Below are 18,414 nucleotides of genomic sequence, written 5' to 3'. Positions count from 1 at the left end.
CCCGAAGGTTTTATTCCGTTTGGACTCCATTGGATATTCTTTTTCTGCGAAACTCCGAAATAGGCAAAAACTGCAATTCTGGGCTGGACCTCCGGTTAATAGGTTAGTCCCAAAAATAATATAAAAGTGAATAGTAACGCCCAATAATGTCCAAAACAGTAGATAATATAGCATGGAGCAATAAAAAATTATAGATACGTTGGAGACGTATCAGTACTCCTACATGGCCTCTCACCGCTACCTTTACCAAATCGTGTTTGCACACTTAGCTCTCAACAGTAGGACATGTTCACCACATTCCAATTCATCCCCCGATGAATTAGACCTGACTCAACTCTAAGCAGTAGCAGGCATGACAACAAGCATGATTGAGTAGGCACATCAGGGCTCAAACAACTCCTACTCATGCTAGTCGGTTTCATCTATTTACTGTGGCAATGATAGGTCATGCAGAGGAAAGGGGTTCAACTACCGCAGCATGTAACAGTTGAATCGTTGTTGTCCTAATGGAGTAAAAGAGAGCAGGAGCGAGAGAGTGGGAATGTATCAGAATGAACAAGGGGGTATTGCTTGCCTGGCACTTCTGAAGATAGTATAGTTCTTCATCTGTGTCATCGATATCATCGTCGGAACCACGTCTACTGAGAGGGGACAAATACCGGCAACAGAGAAGGAACACAATCAATGCAATGCTCAATATGATGCATGATCAGGACATGGCAAAATGAGTGTGTTGGGCTAATGCAGCTACAACCAGCTGGGTTTGAGTCATTTTGAACCAAAGGTTCAATCCCAAAGTCAACTTATGAATTTAAATAGTGCCTTATCATGTTTTTCACTAAACAGAAGGTTAAGTTGCTTAAACATGCATGAAACCAGTACAGATGGAAAGATTGGATTTTTCTGATCATTTTTCATATATAATTTATCTTATTTGGAGTTATAGATAATTTTCTATTATTTTTAGGAGTTTAGGACTTTTTCTGATTTTCCTGAATAAGAATAAATCCAGAAAAAGGCATTACTGCATCAGTACTGCGTCAGCAGGTCAACCGTGGCTGACCAGGTCAAACCTGACGAACGGGTCCCACATGTCATTGACTCACTGCTAACTGGGAGTTAATCCCGTGTTGACTGGGATTTGACCCGCTACGGGGCCCACTGTCAGTGGCTGAAGGGCGGCTAATCAGTAGGATTAGCCCCTAATGGCCGTGCCACGTTGGCGATGACCCGACGCGGCGGCGATCGCCGGCCGGCCGTTTTCGGCCACGGCTGGTCGCGCGGTTAGGTGCGTTGGACAGCCCGTGGTGCGGGGCATCCAGTGGTGGTCGTGGGGATGCCGGGGACGGCGTGTAGCGGCGGCGGCGGGGCTCGGTGATGTGCGCGGGTGGCGCTGCGGGGTGCAAGCGGGCAAGGGGAGGCACTAGCGAGGCTATGCGCTGGGCGGCAAGCTCGGTGGACACGCACCCAGGACCAAATGGTCACTGGAGCGTCGTCGGGGGCGAGCTCAGGCGGCGGTGCATCTTCAGCCTCTACGAGAACGGTGCTACGGCGAGCAAACGGGAGCGGGATTGGGGGGGAGGCTCGGGTGCTCACGGTGATCACGTAGAGGTGGTCAGCGAGCTCGGGGAGGCAGCGAGTCGAGCGCAGGGTCACCGGCGATCTCGGGGCCCGAAGGTTGAAGAAGAGGTCGAGGAAGCCGTTGTGGGGCGCATCCGGTCGCGTGGCTCGGCGGAGACGGCATAGAGGTCGACGGCGAATCTTTCTGCCATGGTGGGGAGGCTAGGCAAGCGGTGGCAGCAAGCGGCGGCGATGGCAGCGTCCGGCTGCTGCGGTGCAAAGGCGAGGGAGGGAGCAGGGGAGGAGTGGGGGTGTCAGCAGGATCGAGACGGCTCTGGGGCGTTCACCCACGCGTCCAGAGGCTCCGCGGCAAGCAGGAGGAGGCGTGGCGCCTCGCGCGCGCGTGCGCTGTCCCGCCTCTGGCTACTGGCAGAGGTTAGGGATGACTGGCACCAGGCCAGGTGGGCTGGGCCAGCACAGGTGAGGCCCAGGTAAGCATTCTCTCTCTGTCTCTCTCTCTCTCTCTGGTTTTTCTATTTATTTATGTTTTCTATTTTCTGCAATTGGTTTTGATTTCATTTAAAACATCAAATCTATTTTATTTAACTTTCTGTAAATTATTATGTGAGCTCGGAAACTAGTCCAAGGTCACAGGCAACTTGCAAAATATTTGAACTTTATTTCTTATATAACAAAAATAAATTCAACTCAAATATGTCATTGATTTAAGTCAAAGGCCCAAAATAAATAATTCTGTGATTCCAAAAATATTGTTTTGAATTTTACCTCTTACCAATATTTTCACAGAGTAACAGGAACATTTCCTTGGACTCATTTGATGAGAATTAAATGTTGATTATCTTTGAACTGGTTTCTGAGGGTTTCAACAAACCTTAATTCAACTTTCAGAAATTTTAGAAATGATGCATTATGCTCTCAAATGCGACTATTACAAACAAATTCTAGGGCTGTGATAGCTTGGTACTGTACCGATGAAGATCAGCTCAACGCTGGCTGCTTCGCCCTACCATTGCCACACTTAGGCTGTTACATGTGACACTAGCGCCAGTTCTTATTCTTCTCCTGAACCGTCTCATCCTTGCCATTTTGTGCGGGATAAGCGAGCTTTTGAACCATTCTATGAGTGTTGCATTTAAACTACAAGGACATGTTAATATCGATAACACTGAGTGTGTTGAGTAACACTGTGAACTACACCTAAGAACGTGAAAGGGGCGCCTCCCACCTGGCACCGCCTAGCTTTCTCTCAGGCGGCGCCACCAGCTGGCGCCCCAACCACTAGTGTCCACAAATGTGTTGCCACCTAACGCCAACCAACCCCAGTTGAGAAACCCCATCGCTGGCCTCTAGGTCATAGCCGACGCACAATTCCGTCCAAGATAACAAACACATATCAAAGGTGTCAATGTGCAAGTATGGGGAAGGCAACATCTCTACAGCACAATCAGAGCCATCATGACATCACATTTCGTGAAACCGCAGACAGGCATGCCATGTAAAAGTGTCACCACATTGTTAATTGACCCGAGTGAACCACCGGGAAAAATCAAGCAGACACCGTTTGGAGGCGAGCCTATTCGTTGCCACAACATGCGCCAACGTTTGCAACAATGAGACAGAGTGTGAGACAAGAGTCGTTGAACCATTTGGCCTCTTTGATCCAAAGCATTTTCATTGGAATTTTGAAGGACATAGATACTAAAAAACCCTTCATGGATTATTTGATTTGTAGGATCAAATCATATAAATATTTTCTTTCCAAAAGTTTCTTTTGTAAAACTTTTGAAAAGAATTCTGTATTTTTCTCGATAGTATCAATTGACAAATTCCAGGGCAAACAAAACCATGTATTCCTTTCGTTCACAAATATAAGATGTTCTACTTCTCCATCGGTGGGATGTATATAGACATATTTTAATGTGTTTGTTGACTCATTTCAGTCAATATATAGTCCATATTGAAAAATCTAAAATGAACCCAATCTTCATCTAGGAGTAGCGGATGCTTAAAGAGGCTGCGTGCAATGCTAACGTGGCGGCGGCGGGCACATGGGCGGAGCTGGCGGTCGCGGACGGTAATGTCGGCAGCTATGCATTGTTTGCTCTGGAAGCTACGAGCATTCGCGTCGCTACGACCACGGGACCGGCCCATCCACGTCCATCGTAGGTCTCACCTCCACCGATGAGGGCCAAGGGCGAACTACGACGAGGAGGAGTAGGGATCGGCGCCAATCCATGTCATGTCCTCCTCCTCGCCGGCGATCGCACCTTCACTTCACGGAACTCAAGACCGCCAAACATGGACAAAGAGGGGAACAACAAGGACCTTTAGGACGGGTGCTGGCAAATATTTAGATTAGGTTAACTTATGGATGTTTTGTTTATGAGATATGCCGAAAATATAATAAATTTAGACATGTTTAAATGAAGACGACTCGGTTTAAATGAACCGATTTGCATGAAAATTGTTCGGTTTCTTCAAAATTCTCTTTGAAATGTATGCGGACATGGTTGGATGACCGGCTCCCGTATCATTGTGCACGGACGCGTTAACAATTGAAATTTAGGGTCGGAAATGGTGTAACCTCCTTTGGGTTGGTTGCTGCGTACGTAAACCACATGAGAACAACTCTAGCAGATCCATTAAAAGTGATCAAGCCTTTAAATTTGCATTATATAGGTAAAAAACATGCACCAACTAGATTCCATAAAACAGCACATCCTGTAAAAACATTACAGGTCCGTATATTATCCCCTGCATACCCCATATCTGCAATTTCTGAGACGTTTTTTAGGAAAACCGTAAAACGGTCAACGCCGGAGCAAATGGCCTGACGGCGCCGCGCACTAGCAGTGAGCAAGCGGAGGTTCTCGGCAGCAGCCGGCCGGAGTGTCGCCGGAGTAGGCGGCCGGACGGAGCGGCGCCGGAACATGTCGGCCGGTGCGTTCTGGCTGTGCACGCGTGCGGCCGTGCATATGCGGCTGGCCGGAGCATGCGTGCACTCGTGCGTTCTGGCCGACCGGAGTTCGAATTCGTCCATGCATGTGTTCCATGCGTGCGTTCAGATTGGGGAAGAAGAAGTATGGAGAGAAAAAGGAGAAAAAATAATTTATGGTACGAGTTGATGGGATCAGTTCCGTCTAATGCTGCGCGGTACCGCAAATCGGTTTAGGGGGAAACCATATACTGTTTTTGCCGTATCTGTTAGAGTTAGCTCTTAGCCTTGGATCAAGAGCCGTCCACCAATTTTGTGTTTGTGCGTGCCTCCTTGAGCGTAGACATGCCACCCTGCACGTAGCAATAGTAAGAGTACTACAGTAATTTATCCGATGAAACAAGAATTATGCAGACCCTACAGCAAGTAATAGTACTAACACTAACAAAGCTTGAGTCTAATGACGCTCCCCATGTTCTAGATCTAGGCTGCCTAGTAGATCTGAATTCTCAAAAGAAGAAACCAAAAAACAGAGACAAAGCATATCAGGCGACATAGTTAAATGGGGCTGCTGCAGGGTGCAGCAATCATCCTTGAGGATCGTGCATTCGTGCTTGCAATGATGTAGAGGCTGAGACAGAACAAACACATGGAAGCAGCAGAGCAGGAGTTGGGCTCTGAATTTATATAAGCGGGGCCAATATAGATCAGGGAGAAGAAGGTATCCGATGCCTTGGACGTTAGCTGCTACACGTAGCTGCTTGGCGCCTACCGCTCGCCGCCGGATACCGTCGTTAACCTTAACGATGGTGATTAGCCATAGCTTAATCGCTACTATAAGTAGACCAAATCCGCTGGTGTCATTGTTAATGAGGATCATGCATCGTTATTTTAGGAGAGACAAGAGCAGAAAGAATCGGACATACATGCATGGAGAATATAAGAGGCACTGGATACAATGGTACTACAGTAATATCACCTACAATTATTGACGAGTTACATTGTTAATAAATAAATAAATAAATAAAATGCTTTCTCCAGTTGAGAGACACGCAGCCGCCTCTCCCAGATTTGGTTCTCTCGCGAAAATCGCGAGTTGCAGAAATGAGAACCATGAAAAGCAAGATCCCGAATAAGAAAACAGAAACCGAGGAAGAGGAAACCACAAGAGTGAAGACTAGTAGAGTCTCGTCTTTTGTCATTCTTTGCTCCTTTTTCACTCAATGATTCCTTAAAAGCCTAGGATTTTCTCTGCGTCCTCTCAGCGTCGACGCCGGTCCGCCTCGTCTCCGGCGGTTTTAGCGCCATGGCGGCGTAGTGGATCCCGGCCTTTGTCGGCGGGAGGGCTTCATCTTTAGACGTTCCTTCGAGTTTTGTTACGGTTTTTGTCTTACTTAGAAAGACGAGACAACGGCGTCTCACTGAAAATGGAATAAAGTTCTCCCTGACTAGCCCTCGTCCCGGTGATGCGTCGTCGGTGGGCATGTAAAGATGTGTCTCCGGCAGCTCTGTCCTTGGTGGATTTGCTCGGATTTGGTCGTAGTTCGTCTACATTCGTGCGTCTTCAAGTTCGATCCTTTCGATCTACGCTACTCTTCAACGTCGTCGGTTGCTGTTTTGGTGCCCTAGTCCTATGGGTCCTTAGCACGGCGACTTCCAGACTGTTTACTACAACAAGTTTTGGCCGGTTCCGGCAAGGGAGGGCCGATGACGGCGGCACACCTTCGGCTCGCTCTTGTAGTCGTCGCCAGGTGGTCTACGGATCTAGATGTAATTTTTATTATTTCTGGTGTTCGTTTTACTGCATGATCGAGGAAGATTAAATAGGAAGTTTTTCCGCAAAAAAAGAGAGAGAGAACATCTTATAGTAATATAAAATTGTTAAAAATAGGACGTCAGATTTGTTTGCATGACAAAACTGCCACACGAGATGAAAAATTATATTATTGCAAGCATAGCTATTTTCTTCAGCAAGAATGGCAAACCTGGTAAAAAAACTAAGCATGACAATGATTTTTTTTCTTGAATACGCACAAGCATGTGTATCATATATTGATAGAAGAAATAGCCAAGATGGTCAATACAACGCCTTTCGGCAAAGTGTTACACCAAAAGGTTAACACCCACATCCACCAAGGCAACACCGACACACAACTTGCCTTGCCCAAACTCAAGCCGAACAATGGCAAAGAGGATGGACACAGAGCACACAAGCCGCGTCCCAACCGAACTGAACACCTCAGAGCTTGACAAAAACATCAAAGCAAACTAGATCAACGCACTCTCCACCCATGGCGCCTAGGAGATCGGCAAGTGGACAGCAGGAACTAGCCTAGCTCGATGAAGACCTCGCAGATGAGCCGTCAATGATGGAGTACATAGCGCCCCGGATGCTCATGCCCATAGCAAGAACCAACACATGACAACCCTGCACCCCAAGTCTCGCCGCCTATGCGAACTGAGACACCCACACCAGTTACTCCTCCGAAAGACACCCCGATCACCTAGGCAACGCCTTCAAGAAGGGGACGACGTCGTGACGTCGCCGCTGCCTGGCCCGGCGAACCGAGCCTAGGGTTTACCCCGATGAGAGTAGGGGATGGACAAGGCCATGGCAACGCCTCCAAGGAGGAGACGGCACCCACAGGCGTCGCCGTTGCCCGCAGCCACAGCAGTGCACGGATTTCTCCTCGGCCTTGTCATAACGTCTTCAGAGTGCAGCAAACTGGGAAGGGGGCAAAGTCCTCACCTTTGGCCATCACCATGGAAAGGGGAAGTCGTATGCCGCTGCGCCGCCGCCCACGCCGTCGGAACAAGCGCGTCCACCACCACCGTGCCGGCCGGCAACCACCACACGCCGGCCAGAACTCACACCACCGTGCCGCCTCGTTGCATGATTTTCCGGGGCCACCGCCCCGGCTTCCACCGAAAGGATCCGCCGCCCGGAACCACAACCCCACCATGGAGGCAGCCGACCCCGAGCTAGGCAGAGCCCCATCCAGACGACGCCACCACCGATGGGAGCGCCCGCTCCAGCCCACCACGCCATCACAACACAACGCCCCACTACCACCCTCCAGGGCAGCCGGACGAACCCCCGACGCCACCAACCCCCACCACCGACCGGATATGGGCAAGAGACCCCAGATCCGCCGCCACCACGCCTCAGCCCGTGCCCAGGCGAGATGCAGGGCAACGGGAGCAAGGCCGCGCCGGCCGGGGCACCACGACGCCGGAGGGGAAGCGCTGAAGCCGCGATTGGACCACCGCCCCACGCCGTTGACATGCGAGCAGCCCCGCGCTGCCCCGCATCTGTCAGGGAGGGAGATCTCCCCGCAGCAGCACATGTCGCAAGGGCTTTGCCCTGACGGCGCCCGCTGGCGGCGTCGAGAAGAAGAGGAGCGGGAGGAGGAGTTGCTGGCCGGCAGCAGGGATGGCTCTCCCGGGTCCCCAGCGGGGGAGCGACACGGGAGCGGGCGAGGAGATGACAAGGATTTCCATCAATAGGGACAAAGGACAATGTTAAGAAAGATGTGATATTGGAGCCAAACATTCACTTCCGTTTACATTTTTCTTTCCGAAAAGTGGAAAGTTGTTTTTGTTTGTTAGATACCACTCCACTTATCTGGCTAGGTCCACCTAGCCAGATGCAGATGCGTGCTGTGTCAATCTCATTCTTCACTGTGACATGGAGGGAGGCCAAGCAGTGGAAGAAGCCGTGGAATTTGGCTAAAGTAGATCGATCACCAGTAACGTACGTACGTAGCATGTGGCGGTGTATGATATCCCATTCTTACTACGTGGATCCCACGAAAAAATGTAAAAAAACAAAAGCATACAAACAGGTGGCAGGCCTACATCATATCGTACGCTACCAGTACTAGCTTATTTATGGCGGGAACACGTAAGCGTAGATATACATGCATTTTTTTTTGACAGAACTTCTCCTCCTTTATTCACTTAGCAAAATGATGGCATCGTTTACAAGTAATGGAAGCAGTACATCCGGTGCCGAATCCATCCAGATAAAAAGAGAAGAAAACTTAACTACCCTAGCAAGTTCATGAGCTACTTTATTACTCTCTCTATTACAATGATCATAAATTACATGATTAAAATCTGACGACATGAAATATTAATCAACAATAATTGCACTTGCCACCGAAGAGGAGTTGCCTGCTCTCAAAGCTTCCACAACCTCCATGCTGTCCGAGTTGATCACGATCTTGCTGCATCCAATGGTTCTGGCTAGATTCAAACCAAATCTGACTGCCAATGCCTCTGCAGTGAATGAATCATAGCATATGTCCACTCATTTATTTGCTGCCGCAATAAATTTCCCGTTGTAATCTCGGATTACTGCCCCACTGATCCCTCAAGAAGATCACGGTCAAAGCCAGCATCTATATTTAATTTCATATACCCCTGTATCGGCTTCTCCCATGAACCAACACGTAGCTTTGCCTTAGTGGAGCAAGCAATAGTAAAGTTAGCTGAGAGTCCTCGGATAGCGAGAGCAATTTGTGAGGGTGTTTGGGTGTCCTCTCCATGGTACTTTTTTCGGTGTTCATACCATAGATACCATGCCGCAGTGGCCACAACCTCCTTCAGTTTGGGAAGACCTAGGATCTGGACTTCAGTTTCCTCCATGCTTAATAATTCATGCACCACTTCTTCACCTGATTTGAATTGTGTACATCTCCTCTTGACAACATCAATCAGCCCCAATTGTCGCCATACCTCTTTTGATCTTGGGCACTCAAAAAGGAAGTGCTTGATGCTATCCGGTCCCATATTGCATTCCGGGCAATGTGTTTTCACTTTCATGTGCTTCGAGGCTAGAACTGCCCTACACGGAATAGCACTATGGAGAACTCTCCAAATAAAAATCCGGATCTTTGCGGGGCACTGTAAGGTCCATATCAAGTTCCACTTCTCGTCGGGATATGATGATTCGGCTCTAGTTTGTAGCAAGTGACCAAATTGAGCACTCCATTCCACTTGGTAAGCAGATCGTACCGAAAAGATTCCATTCTTGGTGGGATCCCATGCAATGAAATCTGACATTTCATATACGGGCAAGGGTATAGAAAGTATTCTCTGGACATCCACTTCCCAGAACGTTTGATTAACCAATTGTGAGTCCCAGTCTCCAGTTGTTGGGTCGATGAGATCACAGACTCGGGTGATTAAATTATTACCTCGGATAGTTAGGACCTTTCTTGTCGGTGACTGAGGAATCCACGAGTCCTCCCATATATTCACCTTTTCACCATCTCCAATTCTCCAAATATACCCACGTTTCAGTGTGTCCACACCAGCCATTATACTCTGCCAAGTATATGAAGATTTTTGCTTCAAAGTAGCACTCATAAGATCTCCATCAGGGAAGTACTTGGCTCTTAAAATAATTGAACATAGTGAGTCTGGATTGTCAATGAGGCGCCATGCTTGTTTTGCCAAAAGTGCAAGATTAAAACAATGAATGTCCCTGATGTTGGGGAACGTAGCAGAAATTCAAAATTTTCTACGCATCACCAAGATCAATCTATGGAGTAATCTAGCAACGAAGGGAAGGGGAGTGCATCTACATACCCTTGTAGATCGCGATGCGGAAGCGTTGCAAGAACGCGGATGAAGGAGTCGTACTCGTAGCGATTCAGATCGCGGTTGATTCCGATCTAAGCACCGAAGAACGGTGCCTCCGCGTTCAACACACGTGCAGCCCAGTGACGTCTCCCACGCCTTGATCCAGCAAGGAGAGAGGGAGAGGTTGGGGAAGACTCCGTCCAGCAGCAGCACGACGGCGTGGTGGTGGAGGAGGAGCTTGGTAATCCTGCAGGGCTTCGCCAAGCACCGCGGGAGAGGAGGAGGAGGGAGAGGGGTAGGGCTGCGCCAAGAGAGAGAGGTTCTCGTGTGTTGGGCAGCCATTAGACCTCAACTATATATAGGGAGGGATGGGGCTGCGCCCCCTCTAGGGTTCCCACCCCAAGGGGTCGCGGCCAGCCCTAGATCCCATCTAGGGGGGCGGCCAAGGGGGGAGAGAGGGGGGACGCCACTAGGGTGGGCCTTAAGGCCCATCTGGACCTATGGTTTGCCCCTCCCACTGTCCCTGCGCCTTGGGCCTTGGTGGGGGGGCGCACCAGCCCACCTGGAGCTGGCCCCCTCCCACACTTGGCCCACGCAGCCTTCTGGGGCTGGTGGCCCCACCTGGTGGACCCCCGGGACCCTCCCGGTGGTCCCGGTACATTACCGATAGCATCCGAAACTTTTCCGGTGACCAAAACAGGACTTCCCATATATAAATCTTTACCTCCGGACCATTCCGGAACTCCTCGTCACGTCCGGGATCTCATCCGGGACTCCGAACAACATTCGGTAACCACGTATATCTATTCCCTCTAACCCTAGCGTCATCGAACCTTAAGTGTGTAGACCCTACGGGTTCGGGAACCATGCAGACATGACCGAGACGTTCTCCGGCCAATAACCAACAGCGGGATCTGGATACCCATGTTGGCTCCCACATGTTCCACGATGATCTCATCGGATGAACCACGATGTCGGGGATTCAATCAATCCCGTATACAATTCCCTTTGTCTATCGGTATGTTACTTGCCCGAGATTCGATCGTCGGTATCCCGATACCTTGTTCAATCTCGTTACCGGCAAGTCTCTTTACTCGTTCCGTAACTTACATCATCCCGTGATCAACTCCTTGGTCACATTGTGAACATTATGATGATGTCCTACCGAGTGGGCCCAGAGATACCTCTCCGTTTACACGGAGTGACAAATCCCAGTCTCGATTCGTGCCAACCCAACAGACACTTCTGGAGATACCTGTAGTGCACCTTTATAGCCACCCAGTTACGTTGTGACGTTTGGTACACCCAAAGCATCCTACGGTATCCTAGAGTTGCACAATCTCATGGTCTAAGGAAATGATACTTGACATTAGAAAAGCTCTGAGCAAATGAACTACACGATCTTGTGCTAGGCTTAGGATTGGGTCTTGTCCATCACATCATTCTCCTAATGATGTGATCCCGTTATCAACGACATCCAATGTCCATGGTCAGGAAACCGTAACCATCTATTGATCAACGAGCTAGTCAACTAGAGGCTTACTAGGGACATGGTGTTGTCTATGTATCCACACATGTATCTGAGTTTCCTATCAATACAATTCTAGCATGGATAATAAACAATTATCATGAACAACGAAATATAATAATAACCAATTTATTATTGCCTCTAGGGCATATTTCCAACAGTCTCCCACTTGCACTAGAGTCAATAATCTAGTTCACATCACCATGTGATTAACACTCACAGGTCACATCACCATGTGACCAACATCTAAAGAGTTTACTAGAGTCAACAATCTAGTTCACATCACTATGTGATTAACACTCAATGAGTTCTGGTTTGATCATCTTATGCTTGTGAGAGAGGTTACTAGTCAACGGGTCTGAACCTTTCAGATCCGTGTGTGCTTTACGAATATCTATGTCATCTTGTGGATTCTACCACGCGCTACTTGGAGCCATTTCAATTAACTGCTCTACTATACGAATCCGGTTTACTACTCAGAGTCATCCGGATTAGTGTCAAAGTTCGCATCGATGTAACCCTTTACGACGAACTCCTTTTCACCTCCATAATCGAGAAAATTCCTTAGTCTACTAGATACTAAGGATAAGTTCGACCGCTGTCATGTGATCCATTCCCGGATCACTATTGTACCCCTTGACCAACTCATGGGAAGGCACACTTTATGTGCGGTACACAGCATAGCATACTGTAGAGCCTACGTCTAAAGCATAGGGGACGACCTTCGTCCTTTCTCTCTCTTCTGCTGTGGTCAGGTCTTGAGTCTTACTCAATACTCACACCTTGTAACACAGCCAAGAACTCCTTCTTTGCTGATCTATTTTGAACTCTTTCAAAATCATGTCAAGGTGTGCGTTCTTTGAAAGTATCATTAGGCGTCTTGATCTATTTCTATAGATCTTGATGCCCAATATGTAAGCAGCTTTATCCAGGTCTTCCTTTGAAAAACTCCTTTCAAACAACCTTTTATGCTTTCCAGAAATTCTACATCATCTCTGATCAACAATATGTCAACAACATATACTCATCAGAAATTCTATAGTGCTCCCACTCACTTCTTTGGAAATACAAGTTTCTCATAAACTTTGTATAAACCCAAAATCTTTGATCATCTCATCAAAGCGTACATTCCAACTCCGAGATGCTTACTCCAGTCCTTAGAAGGATCGCTGGAGCTAGCATACATTTTAGCATCCTTAGGATCGACAAAACCTTTCTGATTGTATCACATACAACCTTTCCTTACGAAAACTGGTAAGGAAACTTGTTTTGACATCCATCTGCCAGATTTCATAAATGCAGGTAATGCTAACACGATTCCGACGGACTTAAGCATCGCTACGGATGAGAAAATCTCATCGTAGTCAACTCCTTGAACTTGTGAAAATACTCTTTGCCACAAGTCGAGCTTCATAGACGGTAACACTACCGTCCATGTCCGTCTTCTTCTTAAAGATCCATTTATCTCGGACTTCATGGCTTCTAACCATTTGTCGGAATATGGGCCCACCATCGCTTCTCCATAGATGGTAGGTTCATTGTTGTCTAGCAACATGACTTCCAAGACAGGATTACGTACCACTCTGAAGTAGTACGCATCCTTATCGACCTACGAGGTTTGGTAGTGACTTGATCCGAAGTTTCATGATCACTATCATAAGCTTCCACTTCAATTGGTGTAGGTGCCATAGGAACAACTTCCTGTGCCCTGCTACACACTAGTTGAAGTGACGGTTCAATAACCTTATCAAGTCTCCACCATCCTCCCACTCAATTCTTTCGAGAGAAACTTTTCCTCGAGAAAGGACTCGTTTCTAGAAGCAATTACTTTTGCTTCCAGATCTGAAATAGGAGGTATGCCCAACTGCTTTGGGTATTCTATGAAGATGCATTTATCCGCTTTGGGTTCGAGCTTATTAGCTTGAAACTTTTTTCATATAAGCATCGCAGCCCCAAACTTTTAAGAAACGACAACTTAGGTTTCTCTAAACGGTGTCGTCTCAACGGAATTGCGTGGTGCCCCTTTTAAAGTGAATGCGGTTATCTCTAATGCCTAACCCATAAACGATAGTGGTAATTCGATAAGAGACATCATGGTATGCACCATATCCAATAGGGTGCAGTTATGATGTTCGGACACACCATCACATTATGGTGTTCCAGGCGGTATTAATTGTGAAACACTTTCCACAATGTCTTAATTGTGTGCCAAACTCGTAACTCAGATACTCATCTCTATGATCATATCACAGACATTTCATCCTCTTGTCACGACGATCTTCAACTTCACTCTGAAATTACTTGAACCTTTCAATAATTCAGTCTTGTGTTTCATCAAGTAAATACACTCAGCATCTACTCAAATCATCTGTGAAGTAAGAACATAACGATATCCACTGCATGCCTCAGCACTCATTGGACTGCATACATCAAAATGTATTACTTCCAATAAGCTGCTCTCTTGTTCCATCTTACTGAAAACGAGGCCTTTCAGTCATCTTGCCCATGTGGTATGAGTTGCATGTCTCAAGTGATTCAAAATCAAGTGAGTCCAAACGATCCATCTGAATGGAGTTTCTTCATGCATATATACCAATAGACATGATTCGCATGTCTCAATCTTTTCAAAAACGAGTGAGTCCAAAGATCCATCTACATGGAGCTTCTTCATGCATTCTATACCAATATGACTCAAATGGCAGTGCCACAAGTATGTGGTACTATCATTACTATTTTATATCATTTGGCACGAACATGTGTATCACTGCGATCGAGATTCATTTTAGGTGCAAGACCATTGAAGGTATTTTTCAAATAAACAGAGTAACCATTATTCTCCTTAAATGAATAACTGTATTGCGATAAACATAATCCAATCATGCTCAACGCAAACACCAAATCTCGATGGTAGAGGGAGCGTGCGATGCTTGATCACATCAACCTTGGAAACACTTCCAACACATATCGTCATCTCACCTTTAGCTAGTCTTCGTTTATTCCGCAGCTTTTATTTCGAGTTACTAACACTTAGCAACCGAACCGGTATCTAATACCCTGGTGCTGCTAGGAGTACTAGTAAAGTACACATTCATATAATGTATATCCAATATACTTCTGTTGACCTTGCCTTCCTTCTCATCTACCAAGTATCTAGGGTAGTACTGCTTCAGTGACCGTTCCTCTCATTACAGAAGCACTTAGTCTCGGGTTTGGGTTCAACCTTGGGATTCTTCACTAGAGCAGCAAATGACTTGTTGTTTCATGAAGTATCCCTTTTGCCCTTGCCCTTCTTAAACTAGTGGTTTTACTAACCATCAACAATTGATGCTCCTTCTTGATTTCTACTTTCGCGGTGTCAAACATCGCGAATAGCTCAACGATCATCATAACATCCCTGATATGTTATAGTTCATCACGAAGCTCTACTAGCTTGGTGGCAGTGACTATGGAGAACCATCACTATCTCATCTGGGAGATTAACTCCCACTCGATTCAAGCGATTGTGGTACTCAGACAATCTGAGCACATGCTCAACGATTGAGCTTTTCTCCCTTAGTTTGTAGGCTTAAGAAACTTGTCAGAGGTCTCATACCTCTTGACGTGGGCACTAGTCTGAAATCCCAATTTCAGTCTTCGGAACATCTCATATGTTCTGCGACGTTTCAAAACCGTCTTTGGTGCCTCAATTCTAAACCGTTAGCAATACGCACTGAACTATCACGTAGTCATCAAAAACATGTATGTCAGATGTTCCGCAACATCTACAGACGACGCTGAGGTTCAGCACACCGAGCGGTGCATTAAGGACATAAGCCTTCTGTGCAGTAATGAGGACAATCCTCAGTTTACGGACCCAGTCCTCATAATTGCTACTACCAACTTTCAACTAAATTTTCTCTAGGATCATATCTTAAACAGTAGAACTAAAGCGTAAGCTATGACATAATTTGCAAAGACCTTTTGACTATGTTCATGATAATTAAGTTCATCTGATTATTTAATGAACTCCCACTTAGATAGACATCCCTCTAGTCATCTAAGTGATACATGATCCGAGTCAAACTAGGCCGTGTCTGATCATCACGTGAGACGGACTAGTCATCATCGGTGAACATCTCCATGTTGATCGCATCTACTATACGACTCATGTTCGACCTTTCGATCTCTTGTGTTCCGAGGCCATGTCTGTACATGCTAGGCTCGTCAAGTCAACCTAAGTGTTTCGCATGTGTTCCGAGGCCATGTCTGTACATGCTAGGCTCGTCAACACCCGTTGTATTCGAACGTTAGAATCTATCACACCCGATCGTCACGTGGTGCTTCGAAACAACGTACCTTCGCAACGGTGCACAGTTAGGGGGAACACGTCTCTTGAAATTTTAGTGAGGGATCATCTATTTATGCTACTGTTGTTCTAAGCAAATAAGATGTAAACATGACAAACATCACATGCAAATCATAAAGTGACATGATATGGCCAATATCATCTTGCGCCTTTTGATCTCCATCTTCGAGGTGCGGCATGATCACCTTTGTCACCGGCATGACACCATGATCTCCATCATCATGATCTCCATCATTGTGTCTTCATGAAGTTGTCTCGCTAACTATTACTTCTACTACTATGGCTAACGGTTAGCAATAAAGTAAAGTAACTACATGGCGTTTTCTTTGACACGCAGGTCCTACAATAAATTAAGACAACTCCTATGGCTCCTGCCGGTTGTCATACTCATCGACATGCAAGTCGTGATTCCTATTACAAGAACATGATCAATCTCATACATCACATATATCATTCATCACATCCTTTTGGCCATATCACATCACATAGCATACCCTGCAAAAACAAGTTAGACGTCCTCTAATTGTTGTTGCATGTTTTACGTGGCTGCTATGGGATTCTAGCAAGAACGTTTCTTACCTACGCAAAAGCCACAACGTGATATGCCAATTTCTATTTACCCTTCATAAGGACCCTTTTCATCGAATCTGATCCGACTAAAGTGGGAGAGACAGACACCCGCTAGCCACCTTATGCAACTAGTGCATGTCAGTCGGTGGAACCTGTCTCACGTAAGAGTACGTGTAAGGTCGGTCCGGGCCGCTTCATCCCACGATGCCGCCGAATCAAGATAAGACTAGTAACGGCAAGTAAATTGACAAAATCGACGCCCACAACTACTTTGTGTTCTACTCGTGCATAGAAACTACGCATAGACCTAGCTCATGATGCCACTGTTGGGGAACGTAGCAGAAATTCAAAATTTTCTACGCATCACCAAGATCAATCTATGGAGTAATCTAGCAACGAAGGGAAGGGGAGTGCATCTACATACCCTTGTAGATCGCGATGCGGAAGCATTGCAAGAACGCGGATGAAGGAGTCGTACTCGTAGCGATTCAGATCGCGGTTGATTCCGATCTAAGCACCGAAGAACGGTGCCTCCGCGTTCAACACACGTGCAGCCCAGTGACGTCTCCCACGCCTTGATCCAGCAAGGAGAGAGGGAGAGGTTGGGGAAGACTCCGTCCAGCAGGAGCACGATGGCGTGGTGGTGGAGGAGGAGCTTGGTAATCCTGCAGGGCTTCGCCAAGCACCGCGGGAGAGGAGGAGGAGGGAGAGGGGTAGGGCTGCGCCAAGAGAGAGAGGTTCTCGTGTGTTGGGCAGCCCCTAGACCTCAACTATATATAGGGGGGATGGGGCTGCGCCCCCTCTAGGGTTCCCACCCCAAGGGGTGGCGGCCAGCCCTAGATCCCATCTAGGGGGGCGGCCAAGGGGGGGAGAGAGGGGGGGCGCCACTAGGGTGGGCCTTAAGGCCCATCTGGACCTATGGTTTGCCCCCTCCCACTGTCCCTGCGCCTTGGGCCTTGGTGGGGGGGCGCACCAGCCCACCTGGAGCTGGCCCCCTCCCACACTTGGCCCACGCAGCCTTCTGGGGCTGGTGGCCCCACCTGGTGGACCCCCGGGACCCTCCCGGTGGTCCCGGTACATTACCGATAGCATCCGAAACTTTTCCGGTGACCAAAACAGGACTTCCCATATATAAATCTTTACCTCCGGACCATTCCGGAACTCCTCGTCACGTCCGGGATCTCATCCGGGACTCCGAACAATATTCGGTAACCACGTATATCTATTCCCTATAACCCTAGCGTCATCGAACCTTAAGTGTGTAGACCCTACGGGTTCGGGAACCATGCAGACATGACCGAGACGTTCTCCGGCCAATAACCAACAGCGGGATCTGGATACCCATGTTGGCTCCCACATGTTCCACGATGATCTCATCGGATGAACCACGATGTCGGGGATTCAATCAATCCCGTATACAATTCCCTTTGTCTATCGGTATGTTACTTGCCCGAGATTCGATCGTCGGTATCCCGATACCTTGTTCAATCTCGTTACCGGCAAGTCTCTTTACTCGTTCCGTAACTCACATCATCCCGTGATCAACTCCTTGGTCACATTGTGCACATTATGATGATGTCCTACCGAGTGGGCCCAGAGATACCTCTCCGTTTACACGGAGTGACAAATCCCAGTCTCGATTCGTGCCAACCCAACAGACACTTCCGGAGATACCTGTACTGCACCTTTATAGCCACCCGGTTACGTTGAGATGTTTGGTACACCCAAAGCATTCCTACGGTATCCGGGAGTTGCACAATCTCATGGTCTAAGGAAATGATACTTGACATTAGAAACGCTCTGAGCAAATGAACTGCACGATCTTGTGCTAGGCTTAGGATTGGGTCTTGTCCATCACATCATTCT

Source organism: Triticum aestivum, chromosome 7D (genome assembly GCF_018294505.1).
Source record: "Triticum aestivum cultivar Chinese Spring chromosome 7D, IWGSC CS RefSeq v2.1, whole genome shotgun sequence".
Taxonomy (NCBI): Eukaryota; Viridiplantae; Streptophyta; class Magnoliopsida; order Poales; family Poaceae; genus Triticum; species Triticum aestivum.
The sequence above is the reverse complement of the archived record's forward strand: the minus strand, read 5'-3'. Positions refer to the sequence as shown.